This window comes from Schistocerca cancellata, chromosome 9 (genome assembly GCF_023864275.1).
Source record: "Schistocerca cancellata isolate TAMUIC-IGC-003103 chromosome 9, iqSchCanc2.1, whole genome shotgun sequence".
NCBI classification, from domain to species: Eukaryota; Metazoa; Arthropoda; class Insecta; order Orthoptera; family Acrididae; genus Schistocerca; species Schistocerca cancellata.
The window spans coordinates 248,073,400-248,088,308 of NC_064634.1; the positions used below are offsets into that span (position 1 = coordinate 248,073,400).

At 43.1% G+C, this 14,909-nt stretch overlaps 1 pseudogene; it reads right to left on the minus strand.

Moving 5' to 3' along the window:
• Window positions 1–8,158: 8,158 nt before the first annotated feature.
• LOC126102409 (5S ribosomal RNA) lies at window positions 8,159–8,276 on the minus strand (annotated as a pseudogene).
• Between the last annotated feature and the right edge of the window lie 6,633 nt (window positions 8,277–14,909).

A 14,909-nucleotide genomic window follows, 5' to 3' on the forward strand; every position in this document is an offset into this window, starting at 1 on the left:
GTCATTCTGACTATCCATCATTTTTGCCTTTTTCATCGATCGCGTAATCATTTACAAAACATACAAAACTCGTCACTATATGAAAATTACACACAATGACACTTTATCACCAACAATATCAATCACACGAAATGCTTCCTTCAAACACGATTAACGAACAATAGAAGAATGACAATCACCAAATCTACACATGCAAAATAGACTACAATTACTAAACTACAAATTACTACTACAATACTGCTGTCTACTATTTTTACAATCAGAAGAATTCCAAGGGACGATCCGAAGCAGCGGTCGCCACGTGCATGGGGGCTTAATTAAATATTAATGCAAATTTTTTTTTTGTAGTATGTCCGATTACGCAAGTCTCGTAAACGGCTGGCCCTGACTAGTTTTAGTACGCAATCTGACTGTTTAGAATGACAACAAAGAATGTAAGGAAATTTCTGTTAGCACAATTAATTAATTAAGTCCCCAGCAACTATAAAACCTACGAAACAACAAACACAAGTGTAGCTGTTCTGTACGTGGTAGTATGACTCAACGCACATCTGGCACGGTTCTTCTTCAACAAGACAAGAATTTTTAAATACCAATTATACTGACGTGATAAAAGAAAATTAGAAATACTATAATTGCGCAAGAAAATCCGAATTACACTCTAATACAAGAACACACGCCAGATGCTTTGTTGACTGATCCTGTAATGACACATTATTCAGGTCACTGAAAGAATAAAAGAATAAAAGAAAATACCTCCATATATATTGACGAAATGCACTCTGACCAATACAATATCTCCATTAGAACAACATCTGCTATCTCTCCCATCAAACCACTGCATAAAACATGGAACAACACTCTCCACTACCACATCTCACTCTGACTTCAGCTACAAGCAGTGTCCACCACAACTTCTCGGCAAGAACTGCCTGTCGCTGCGTCTCAATAATCACTGCCAGTGGAGGCGGCGGAACAATACTCTCTGGCGCGATTTCTGGCGCTGTGGCTCAGTGTAGCCACCCTTCAACAGTCTCCACTCCTTCCGATCTGATCACGTAAGAGTAGGTAAGATGTGGAATGTTTTTAAAGAGATAGTATCGACGGCAATTGAGAGATATATACCACATAAATTATTAACTGATGGTACTGCTCCACTATGGTACACAAAACGGGTTAGTTCGCTGTTGCAGAAGCATGCCAATTTTAAAAGAACGCAAAATCCCCAACACTGGCAAACCAATTGCAGAAGTTCGAAATTTATCGTGTACTTGAATGCGAGATGCTTTTAATAATTTCCACAACGAAACTCTGTCTCGCAATCTGGCATAAAACTCAAAGAGATTCTGGTCATACACAAAGCACACCAGTGGCAAGAGACAATCAGGATCTTCAGTGCGCGATAACAACGGTGAAGTCACTGATGGCAGTCCCACTAAAGCAGATTATTAAACTAATTCACCTAAGAAGACGAAGTAAATATTCCTGAATTCCAATCAAGAACAACTGCGAAGACTAGAAACATAGAGGCAGCTTAAATCAATAAATGCAAGACCTACGGTCCAGATTGTATACCGGTCAGGTTCCTTTCAGAGTATGCTGATGCGATAGCTCCATATTTAGCAATTATATACAACCGCTCGCTCACAGAATGTTCCGTACCTAAAGCCTGTGAAATTTATCAAGTCACACCAATACCGAAAAAGGGAAATAGGAGTAATCCGCTGAATGACAGGCCCGTATCACTAAAGTCGATTCGCAGTAGCGTTTTTGAACATATACTATATTCGAACATTATGAATTATCTAGAAGAAATCGCCGGCAGCTGTGGTCGAGCGGTTCTAGGTGCTTCAGTCCGGAACTACGCCACTGCTACGGTCGCACGTTCAAATCCTACCTCGGGCATGGATGTGTGTGGTGCCCTTAGATTAGTTGGATTTATGTAGTTCTAAGTCTAGGGGACTGATGACCTCAGATGTTAAGTCCCATAGTGCTTGGAGCCATTTTTTAACCTAGAAGAAATCGATTTATTGACACATGTCAGCACGCATTCATGAAACGTCGTTCTTGTGAAACACAACTAGCTCTTTATACTCATGAAGTAATAAGTGCTATCGACAGAGGATGTCAAATTGATCTCATGTTTTTAGATGTCCAGGAGGCTTTCGAAACCGTTCCTGACAAGCGTCTTCTAAACAAACTGCGTGCCTATGGAATATCGCCTCAGTTGTGCGACTGGATTCGTGATTCGTGACTATCTGTGAGAAAGGTCTCAATTCGTAGTAATAGACGGAAAGTCATCGAGTAAAACAGAAGTAATATCCGGCGTTCCCCGAGGAAGTGTTATAGGCCCTCTATTGTCCCTGATCTATATTAAGGATATTGGAGACAATCTGAGTAGCTCTATTAGATTATTTGCAGATTATGCTGTCATTTAGCGTCTTGTAAATTCATCAGATGACCAAAACGACTTGCAAAATGATTTAGATAAAGTGGAAATTGACCACGAATAAAGAAAAGTGTGAAGTTATTCATAAGAGTACTAAAAGAATTTCGCTAAATTTCGATTACACGATAAGTCACACAAATCTGAAGGCTGTAAATTCAACTACGTACTTGTGAATTACAATTACAAATCAAGGACTGCGATTCATTGGCAAATCACATAGAAGGTACAACGGATCTACTAGAGAGACTGCTTACACCACACTTGTCCGCCGTATTCTGGAGTAGTGTTGTGCGGTGTGGAATCCCCATCTGTGACAACTCCTCCCATGCGTCAGGAATAGCTTCGGACACGGCTGGCTTTGTTATCGTTGCTAGTATCTACATATAATAATTTTCTCAATCTCTTGCCCATATGTGCTCTATGGGAATGAGGTGAGCACCACTGTGAGGCCAGTCCAACAGCTCAGCGTGTCCGTTCATTCGAAACGAGTATGTTTTCTGTATGGGCAGGACTTCGGTCATGCTGGAAGATTATTCTGCGACCTAAAAATCCCTGATGTACTAGAGAAAGCGTTACTTCCTCTAATATTTCGTCATAGTAATGACTAGAAAACGGATGGCCCAGTCGCCACAGAACGCCGCAACCACTTGCTGATACCCATCCCCAAACTGTGACTGCAGTTCGGCTACACCTATGCCTCTGATGGACATATTTGCTGTTGAATCGCCCTCCACTTGGTCGATATTCTCCTTTGGTATATTTTCAAACTCAGTAGCGCCATTTGACACTTTATATCTGTTTTTTACCCAGTACGATGTGGGTGGGGACCGTGCTGGTTGTGAGCGAACAGAAGGCAAAGTTCCCGAGTTCGAGTCTCGGTCCGGCACACAGTTTTAATCTGCCAGGAAGTTTCATATCAGCGCACACGCCACTGCAGGGTGAAAATCTCATTGTGGTAAGTATTTACCTGTTTTAGGCAACTGTCTCTATATATGACCAAGAAGCATTAAAAGCTTCCTTCAAGTACGCATGTCGCAGCAGCAGGATGAAGAAATTAACAGTGATAATGGCAGTAATAATCGAAGTTTTGGGTAACTTCTTACTTTGCAATGGTATTTCTCGATATAAGAATTTTATTGATATAGGGAAAATTTCAGATGTCTTCAAATCGAGGCTATTATGGCTAAAAGTGTCTTTGCATTCGCTCTCATGACACTAGCATAATTTCCGTGTAAGAATCTGCTGTTAATTATGTAGTTAATAAAGAACTGAATTTTTTCTTCACCGTGTCTAATTTGTAAGCTAAGCACGTCGTACGTTAGAACTGAGTGATGAAGATGGTCTGGTGGAATGATTCCAGTCTCTTAGAAGTGAGGCATAAGTTCGATGCCCACTTCTGGCGTGTATATTAAACTCATACGAACAGATGTACTTCGCCTCTAATAATGCCAAGTAAAGAATTTCAGGTTGCCCCGTAGTTCAGAATTTGCATAATAAACATCATATCCGTTCGCTAACAAGTGGGGGCAGAGCCGTTTTAAGTTGGGCCATAGCAGAGGCCGAAGTAGCGGCAAACTGAAACTCTGTCGCCAGAAATCTTTCGTACGCTGGAAATTTCATTTTATTTAACGATCCAATCGTCATTTAAGATCACAGCCCTTAATTTTATTTGAATCTGAGACGCTGAAAACTTTGTGCTAGCCTAGGGTTCGATCTGGGATCTCTTCTTTCACGGTATCTGACCTACACAGAAAGATATTGTTCGATCATTTTGTTGTTCAGCACAAAAATGTTCATGGTTTCTGAGACCTGGTAATTAAGGAAGGCAGGATTGGGTTACGAATGTGGACGGGGCCCGAATCAATTACTGTTGGTTTGCTTTGCCATTTCAGTCATTCATTTTAATAAATAATTTTTTAAATCAAGCTAATGAGGTCGCAATCAGACTTTTAAGGCTTTGTAAAACAAGCCAATGTGGTCACAATCATAATTTTAAGGCAAGTAACCACTATCACGGATGAAGGCCTATAACGCCCAAAATGGCAATTTTTTAAAAAATTTAGCAAACATACATAAAATACAGACACTAAATAATTTTTGAAAACAAGCCAATGTGGTCGCAATCAGAATTTTAAAGCAAGTAACCACAATCAATTTAACAAATGTACCGTCAAACGGCGAATGGAATAGCAAAAATTAATTTTCAGAAAAAACAAACAACAGACCAGCAAACAGGTGAGACAAATGATGGTAACTTAATAATAAAATAAAACACAAGGGCCAGTGACGGTGCTCCAGGATTCGACCTCTGTGTAGGTCACACAAAAACACTTTCGCCAGCGAAGAGAAAGACAGCCAAGAGTTGCATTCAGATCACATGATGGTAACTCGGACAAGTGGCAGTCTAACGAGCGACTAATGATAATCTTGGTGAGGCTACCTGACATCCAACCAAACAAATGCAAGATGTAAAACTACACCAAAGCCGGAACCGGCATCTGACCTCCTACCGCAGAATACTGTGCTTAGAACGCCCGAAACAAGAAGGAATGATTGTCATTAAGGTAGAAGAACGCCACCCAACCTACAATCAAGAAGGTGCCAAACTTACACGCCTCACCGGACAGCGGCGGCAAGGCGAGGAAATGCACACTGCCGCCGGCCGGTGTGGCCGTGCGGTCTAGGCGCTTCAGTCTGGAACCGCGAGACCGCTCCGGTCGCAGGTTCGAATCCTGCCTTGGGCATGGACGTGTGTAATGTCCTTAGGTTAGTTAGGTTTAAGTAGTTCTAAGTTCTAGGGGACTGATGACCACAGATGTTAAGTCCTATAGTGCTCAGAGCCAACCATTTTTTGCACACTGCCGTTACATACACTAACTGGGGCGTTAGCGGCCACAAGACAGAAAAATACCGCTGGTTGAACTCAACTCAGGAAGGCTCATTAGGTCCGCCTTCCCCAGGTACAACAAAAAATTGTTCAAATGGCACTGAGCGCTATGGGACTTAACATCTGAGGTCATCAGTCCCCTAGAACTTAGAACTACTTAAACCTAACTAACCTAATGACATCACACACATCCATGCTCGAGGCAGGATTCCAACCTGCGACTGTAGCGGTAGCGCGGTTCCAGACTGAAGCGCCTAGAACCGCTCGGCCACACCGGCCGGCCCCAGGTACTCCACTCGCTGCTTTTCGCCTCAACGATATACGAGCAGCGACACGAACCAAAGTCATTGGAGAAGGCGAGATTTCACAATGGTGGAGGTTTCTCTACTCGAATTTCAATGCACTCAAACATGCAGGATCCGGTTGCGATGAGGACGTGCACCCTCGTGACCACTGCCCTCCGATCCGGCAGTCCATACACGCCGCCAGCGGTCCCGGCGTGTTGGCGCTCTGGGCGGACCTTGCTGCTCCTGCGTCCCCAACCGAACTCTCCACTCACACCACACGGAAGAAGCACGATTTCGCCCAAAAGATAGGGCAGCAGAGCTACATATCGATAAGCGCCGCTGCTGCCACTAGCGGACAGGCAACGCTTACGAAACGAGTGGCGCCAGTGAACACGAAAAGAAGACAAATAACGCAACCATGCCCACTAAACGATACGGTCCGCCAGAAACCTAGACACGGGACCAACACGAGCCGCAGCACGGCTCAGCCTCATGTTCAAGTGCTGGAATATGCACATGGAACTACTAGTGATAAAAAATTTTCAAGTGTTGTCAAAGTTCTGGCGTAACCTCAAGCGCCGGAACGAAGACGAATGCAAGAGCGGAGACGGCAATGAGACAACGTCAGCCAGTAGCCCGCTGACAAGGGCCGCATCACGACAGGAGCGCCCTCTACCCGAGGAGAATATGGACACCGCCCCTATCAGCCTCGGCCGGACAGTATTCGCACAGCAGCAGACCGGGACTCGCACACCAGCGCAGTTGTAGGCCGGCAGTACGACAGCAGTGACGTGTGATCCATATCCATTGCTTACTTGAACATTGTCTATAACGAAGAACACCACTTATTTGCATTTCGCCCACCGCTTGCGACACCGTTGTAAATTCAAAGTTTTATAGCATTCCCAGAACGCAGCATCCTTTAGGCACCCTATACGAGACGAATGGGCAAGACCGCACAGCCGTAAATATCTATAGGTCCCGTTATTTCTAGTTAAACATGGACACATCTCACTATTGGTGAGCAAACAATTCGTGGGTAGAAAACAACGGCGGTAGGTGTTGGATTCGATTCCCAGTCAAGCAAAAAATTGTATCCTCATTTCAGATCCAAACATCTCGCTGTTGCAGAAAAAAATTGGACATCTATCACCTGATTTCACTTAGTTAACAATCTGATTACGTGCTGGATTCGAGTCCAGATCACGTAACCTTACAGCATGGACGTGTCCGAAAAAATAGACACCACTACATTATATAACTGATTCGCCTGGATGGGCTAGGGATCCACCTTCTTCAGTGCTGATGCACAAATATGACTAATTTCCTGCGGGAACCTGAGTAGCGAGCATGGAAGAAATGCAGTGGGCGTGTGGGTCGGCTGTGAGGCTCTCCGAGATAGTCCGCGCAGTGGCGATAAATACTTTGTCCTGGGTGGACAAGTGGTTAACGCACCTGCCTAGCAAGCGGGAGATCCCTGGTTAGAATCACGGTCTGGCAAATGATTTTACTTGTCACAACCGATGCCAAGTCCTGATGTAGCTGATGCCACTAATCCCTTCCTTTTCCTTTCCTTACTCCTCCCTTCTCCTTCAATTAAAACTATAAATGTATGAATTTGGCAAGTGTTGAAATTAAACTCAAATTTTCTTTGAAGATTTCAGCAACTGTATCGGCCGGCCGGTGTGGCCGTGCGGTTAAAGGCGCTTCAGTCTGGAACCGCGTGACCGATACGGTCGCAGGTTCGAATCCTGCCTCGGGCATGGATGTGTGTGATGTCCTTAGGTTAGTTAGGTTTAATTAGTTCTAAGTTCTAGGCGACTGATGACCTCAGAAGTTAAGTGCTCAGAGCCATTTGAACCATTTTTCAGCAACTGTATCACCTGAGTTCGGAAGACGGTAAAAGGATCCAATTGATATTTAATTCAAGTTGCCAAGAATGATCTCGACGCATATAACTCACTCGAACCACCTACTTTAATTTCGCTACAACATAAACTACTTCTAACAGTAACAAACACGCCACCATCAAATGTATTTAGCCTATCCTCTATTAACACCGTTAGTTGTTTTTGTGCTGACAGGATTCGTGAGTGCGACATTCCGTTCAACAGTAGATTTTGCAGCTGTCCTCATCTCATATTTTCATTGCTATAATCTTCAGTGACCGTCTTTCACGATCGCTCAAAGCACAATTTCGCCTTCGTTGGGACTTAACGGGTGATATTGTCCCACTATCCCTATACGTGCTGTAAATCATCGGTACGGTGCCTCTTGAAATATTAAATATGGTTATGGAAGCACTCACTATACAAACTAAACTAAACTCCGTCCGAACAGGCCTTGGAAGGTCCAACGGTACCGATGAGCCGCCGTGTCATCCTCAGCCCACAGACGTCACTGGATGCAGCTATGGAGGGGCATGTGGTCAGCACACCGCTCTCCCGGCCGTATGTCAGTTTCCGAGACCGGAGCCGCCACTTCTCAATGAAGTAGCTCCTCAGTTTGCCTCACAAGAGCTGAGTGCACCCCGCTTGCCAACATCGCTCGGCAGACCGGATGGTCACGCATCCAAGTGCTAGCCCAGCCCGACAGCGCTTAACTTCGGTGATCTGACGGGAACCGGTGTTACCACTGCGGCAAGGCCGTTGGCATTCACTATACAAGCACCAACCATTTTCCCCATGTTCGAATTCACTTAGCTGCGACATAATTCATTCAAAACTTCGCAGCACACTGTTCTGACACTTGTATCGAGGACTTTGCACAGGTTATATCCAAGATTAAGTACAACAGCGCAACCTGCAGGCTTGGCTTCCATTTAAATTTATGTTCAAGCATGCATTACTCGCCGTGTTTTGTCCATTACCTGTACACCTGAAAGTCACATCGCGTTTGCTGCCGGATACTAAAATCAACTCGATTCAATATTTCGGCGATCTAACTGTTCGCCATCTTCAGGAGAACGCTGCTTCTGCTGCTGAGTCCCGCTGTGAACTGATGCCGGACTGCAAATCGACGTCCTATACAGGCCTCCGTACCGCACACGGCGCATGCGGCGCCCATCGCAGTTGCTGCCCTCCAATACTGGGTAGGTGGCGCCGCCCTTAGCAGAAGACCTGCGGCAACGATGTATCACACGCTGAGACGATTTGCGAACTAAAAAATGGTTCAAATGGTTCTGAGCACTATGGGACTTAACTGCTGTGGTCATTAGTCCCCTAGAACTTAGAACTACTTAAACCTAACTAACCTAAGGACACCACACACATCCATACCCGAGGCAGGATTCGAACCTGCGACCGTAGCGGTCGCGCGATTCCAAATTGTAGCGCCTAGAACCTCTCGGCCACTCCGGCCGGCATTTGCGAACTCTCGGACTGGCCGCACCGAAGAGCGTTCTGTTTTGATGCAGGTTAGCACAAGGTTCCACGTCCTGCTAAGAGGAAACTCATTGTCTCTATTAGTCGAATTATACGCCAACCTAATTCCAGTTGCCTCTTTATAAACACTGTTCCAAAAAACAGCAAGTGTTGACAACTATCACAGTCTGGTCGGCCGATGTAAGCCTTAGGACACTGACAAGGAATTTTATATATACCAGGCTTCATAAACTCCAAATCATCTTTTGCAGAGCCGAGTAGTGACCTAATCTTGGAAGATGGACGAGACACACTCTTAACGTTAAAACTCCTTAAAATTCTTCCAATCTTAAACAAGATGCCCCCAGCATAAGGAATAAAGGCCACCGATCTATGCTGCTGGTTATGCACCTCCAGTCATGGTCCAAACCCCATAGCCCGATGAATCTACTTCTTGGAGTATCCATTGTCCTTAAAAACAGGCATCAAATGCTCAAGTTCTTCGGTTAAACTGTCTTCGTCGCAAATGGTATATGCTCTGCATACCAGGGTCCTGTGGACGCCAGTACGTTGGTGTGGTGGATGACCTCTCTTATCGTGCAGGTACTGATCAGTGTGCGTCGGCTTTCGGTGAATGCTGTGTCCCAGAGTACCACTGGGCTCTCTGTAAACCATAACGTCCAAGAACGTAAGCATCGCATCAGTTTCAACCCCCATGGTGAGTATGATCCTAGGATGAAGACAGTTGAAGTGGTCCAAAAATCTGTTGAGATCATCACGTCCATGTGGCTAGACAAAAAAGGTAACATCTACATACGCCCATATACATACCTCCTGCCCAGTATTGGAGGGCGGCAACTGTGATAGGCGGCGCATGCGCCATTTACAGTCCTGGTCAAAAGTATCCGAACGACCTGAATTGCATTTTGCCTGATTCGAATGCAACCCACATAGCGCAGCTGTCTAGCAGGTCCTCTAATAGCCCCTCGGTACAGACGTTTGACTATTGAAAATGGTTCCAACAAGTCACCACTAGAAAACACTGCTCTGTATCGCAATAACTCAAGATGTAAAGTAATACCAAAGTACGACAAATATAAGGGGAACATCTTATCACAGATAAGGCTTGTAAGCTCACATTTATTACAATAAATGACATACATGAAATGTTACAACTCTCATTATTACGTCATATTGGTAATTCACGTAGTAAGTTTGTCGTATTCATGATTTCCTCTTCAAAATGACATACCCTACTTAGTATTTAACACAAAATGACATTAAAAATTTAAGTTATTCACGAGCAGCTAGTTGAGAATATGTATGAACTTCAAACGATACGACGAACCATCTCGTTCTGCATATGGATTCAAATCCAGGTCATGCACTAAGCAAAGACTTCGTGACTGACGGAAACTAACAGTCATTCCTGACTATGCATACAGAGAGTGATATACTTCGATTTTAGACAGTATCGGTTAGCAAATATCAACATTAAATTGCGTAACGTAAACATTGTTAAAGGACGCGAATTCCTACCAAGCATCTGTTGTCCTTGTTAACGAACTACGAGAGATGTTAAGTATTGCTTCTTCACAAGTAACTTACTTGAAATGCCGTGAGATAGAGCTTTGTGTTGGACAGGGATTCGAACCCAGAACCTGATTGGATTGTCATCGAAGCACAATCAACTGTGATATATCGGATTTTCTCGGCAGTAGCTAGATGTTTTAACTGAAATGACAAGACGAAACATTAATTTTTTCTTTCACAGGACTCCAACCTGATACCTATCGCTGTTATATTCTAGAGAAAACTAACGTTATAAATGGGTTTGTTACACCAACAGCGACATGTGAGCATGTTTGAACTAGAAATAACATGACGAAGAGTTCAGTGCTGACTGGGAATCGAGCCCCACACATATCTTTGTTGACTGCACACAAAGAGACGTCAGCTACCGAATTTTTCTCCACCAGTAGCTCGGAATAACATCGTTGAATTTACAATGATTTCGCAAACAGTTCTGTGTCTCACTGGGAGTCAAAAACGTCAGATGTCGTTAGTGTTGACAACGACTGAAAATACATTAAAAATCAAAATTATTACCCACCAGCAAATAGGTGTTCTCATGCTAGAGCTTGATAATACATAATGAAAGCTCTAGTGCCGGGCCAGGATTCGAACCCTTTCACGAGCAATATGTGGAGATGTTGAGGAATCTGCAGTTTTGAACAATCAACAAATTGCAGTCGAGCTGTATTAATTCGAAGGGATCAAATTCAGCGTAAAGGGCGGTCTGATTTGCAGTCCCAGTTCAGAACCAATTTTGTCGACATACAGAAGTTCAAATAAAAGATGGAATAAGTGTCCTGTGACCCTACATAGCGTTTGTTTCGTCACTAGAAATAAATAACTAGTATAAGAAAGGTTACTGTTGATGTAGTTGCTACGTGTCGCGACTCCTGACTTTATTGTGGTTCAACCTAACGTCTACTTGGTAGAGAAGGAATATCATGTTTAACATGAATGTCAGACCACAATGCCATTATACCTTCTTCACTTGGCGTAGCCAGAAAAGAACAGACTCTGTCTCTCCTTACCAAAAATCATCAGCAGAATTTGGAATCGAACCCAGACCATAAGTATATGAAGCTAGCATCAATCGAAGAGACCACCAAATTCTCTTCTCTATCACTCATTTTTCTATCATAACGATGTTGCGTCACACTGGATGAGAATTCTGACACACAGACTCCCTGTAGTGGTTTGCAGCATGTTCAGTACATTCATTTACTTGGTTGACCGAATCGCCATGAACTAGCTGCCTCGGCTACCCAGTGCATACATTCGACTCTATTTTGTAATCACCGAAATAAAATCACGTAACTGACACCTACACAGAACTGCTAACAGTGTAGGATGCAGAAGTTTAAACAGGAAGTGTTCCTTTCGACTTGAGCTACTCTATTGCGCTATCTGTTTGTTAAACACGTCGCGCAGTGCAAAAGAAAAGCTGTAACTGTCTGTCTCTCAGAAGTCTAGATCAGGCCATATCCATTATCTCACAAGTTCTGGGGGAATTGTTGTTGAGTTCTGGAGGTGTTGTAGCTATGTGTCAGCTAGTAGCGTAACGATAAGCGTCGCGCACTGTTGATAAGACGTCGTGAGTTTGGGTACATTCACTGCTACTTTTTTTAAAACGCCATTCTGCTGTCTGCTGTCGTTATCGATCTAATGGAACTTTGAACGTAATTCACTTCTCAACCTAAAATAGTTGCATGTGGAAAAAGGGCTAACTTCGGCGACATTTTGGTCTTTTCAAGTTTGATAGATGGCCAGGCTGCAGATGCATCTCGAAACTTTTGTATTATGTATGGGGAGAGCGCATCGTGCCAAAATACGTCAGAAAAGAATTTTCTACATTAGCTGTCGTGTGGCAGTGGCATTTTATTCTTCATAAAAACTTGTTTGACAGCTTTAACTCAGAACAAGTTTTCTACATGCATGTAATCAATAAACTGCATGTGCATTGTCAGACTGTTATAGATAACATCAGAGAATTCGCATATATCGTTGATGATTAATTTCTCTCTCATGTTAACTAACGTTTTAGCACCACTAAAAGAGACCGTACGAAAATTGTGCACTGTATTATAATAAACGAAATAAAACTACCCACGATAACCTTACGACGAAAGTCTGTTTCAATAAAACTGAGTATCTGTACACAGGCGTGCCTCAATCGGCATGAATTAGTAGTTAGTCTCACAACCTTCGTACCTGGTTGAAGAGCTTTTCCAGCTTTTCCTATTTGAAATATCTGTGAACGTTGCTGCATAAGACGATTTAAGAAGAAACTAAATTCCTTCATTTATTACAATGTTAAAGAAATCGTCTTAACGGCACTAAATCGTGTTATGTGAATCGCTTACTGGCTGTATTCTGCCGCATTTCGCTGGCTGGAAGGCAAAAAGCTTAGTGACAAATTTCACACAAGGAAAAGGGGGACGAAATGTCTCCCACTGGAAGGTCATGTTATTCTATTTAAATGATTACAAAATCAGCTAAAACGAGCAGTGAGGCCGTCAGTATTAGCACATTACTGTTGTCTATATAATGTTGCACTGCCCAGGCCTGTAATGATAAAGGGCCCGTTTAGGTCAGGCATATTGTATACAGAAGTGGAAGAGAGAGCACCACTAAATTCCACAATCCGCATTCATTGCATACACACAGAAATTACTGTTACAGTATACTATTGGAGCCCAATGAGTGACTTGCATATTTTCCGGTGAAAAAAAGCACTGGCAAACAGTCTTCACTACATTAGGTTACTTAAACTGGTGTCACTCTTAGCTAGAATTTATGGTCAGCGACTAAGTATAAGGTCAATGAGTCGCATGCGGGTTTTGCAACTGTGAAATACTTTCCTACATTATTGAAATGAATATTAAATCTGAACTAATAATGCGAAAATATTGAACTTGGATAGCTTACAATGAAACTCTTTCTGTTTATTGCAAAGGAAAACAATTGATTTTCTAAAACATTCTCTGCCATACACAACTCGGAACAGGTCACGTCAACCAAATCTTGTGGAAGAACTGACAGCGACGTATAACGGAAGGCAGTAAGATCCCTTGGCTTTTGGTTTGGCAGTATTCAACAGCCATTTCTAGGCGCAAGTAAATTAAGAAAGGCAGCGCGTTTTTGTTATCAAGTAACGTCTTCATCAATTACTTTAGTTTGAATGTAATCTGCGAGTAATTGCTGATGTTTGATATTAACATGGAAAGGACTCCGTATACAGGGAAAGAACCTGTTCTTGGGCAACTACTTCTATAATGACCAAAAGGCATTAAATGATCTTCAAGCACATGTGTTCCAGCAACGGTATGAAGAAAATGATAGTAACAATGACGGTAATAATCGAATTATCCGGTAACTTCACACTTCACAGTGGATTTTCTCGAACTAAGAAATTTGCTGAATTAGTGAATATTTCAAAATGGCTTTACATCGAGGCTATGATGCCTAGAAGAGTCTTTACATCCTGCTGACATGAGAATAGTATAATCTCCACGTCAGAAGATTGCTTCTACTTAACCAGTTAATAGACTCGCATTTTTTCCACCGTGACTAATTTTGTAAGCTATGCACATCATCCGTTACAGCACACTCCTGGGGCTGGGAAATGTGGCCTCAATGGTCTGGTGGAACGAACTATCACAGGTGCAATGCGTGGGTTCAGGCATTTACTTTTAAGAGGCACAAACAGATTTACTTTACCTCTGGTAAGCTCAAGAGAATGACGTTATAATCCAGAATCCGCATTAAACATCACGTTCCTTCCTTACCAATTGGGCAGAGCTGGTTTACGTTGGGAAATGACATAGCCGGAAGTCATGGTAAACAGAAATACTGTCTCCAGTAAACTTACTTACATTAGAAAATTTTATTTTATTTGATGAAACGATAGCCATTTAAAGGAGCAGGGCTCTTATTTTTCTTGTATTGATTGAACTAGAGACGTTGATAAATTTGGTGCTGGACTGTGATTCGAATTCGTATATCTTTCGAGGATCTGAATCTCTCGGAACAGTATAGTTCAATCATTTCGTTCCTTTTCCCAAGACTGCAATCTTCTCTAGGTCTCCTCAAAATGGCTCTGAGCACTATGGGACTCAACTTCTGAGGTCATCAGTCCCCTAGAACTTAGAACTACTTAAACCTAACTAACCTAAGAACATCACACGCATCCATGCCCGAGGCAGGATTCGAACCTGCGACCGTAGCGGTCTCGCGGTTCCACACTGTAGCGCCTAGAACCGCACGGCCACTCCGGTCGGCTAGGTCTCCTCCAAAGGTTAGTATGTGGGTCCGAATCCTGATCCAGTACACAAATATTCATAATTTCATTT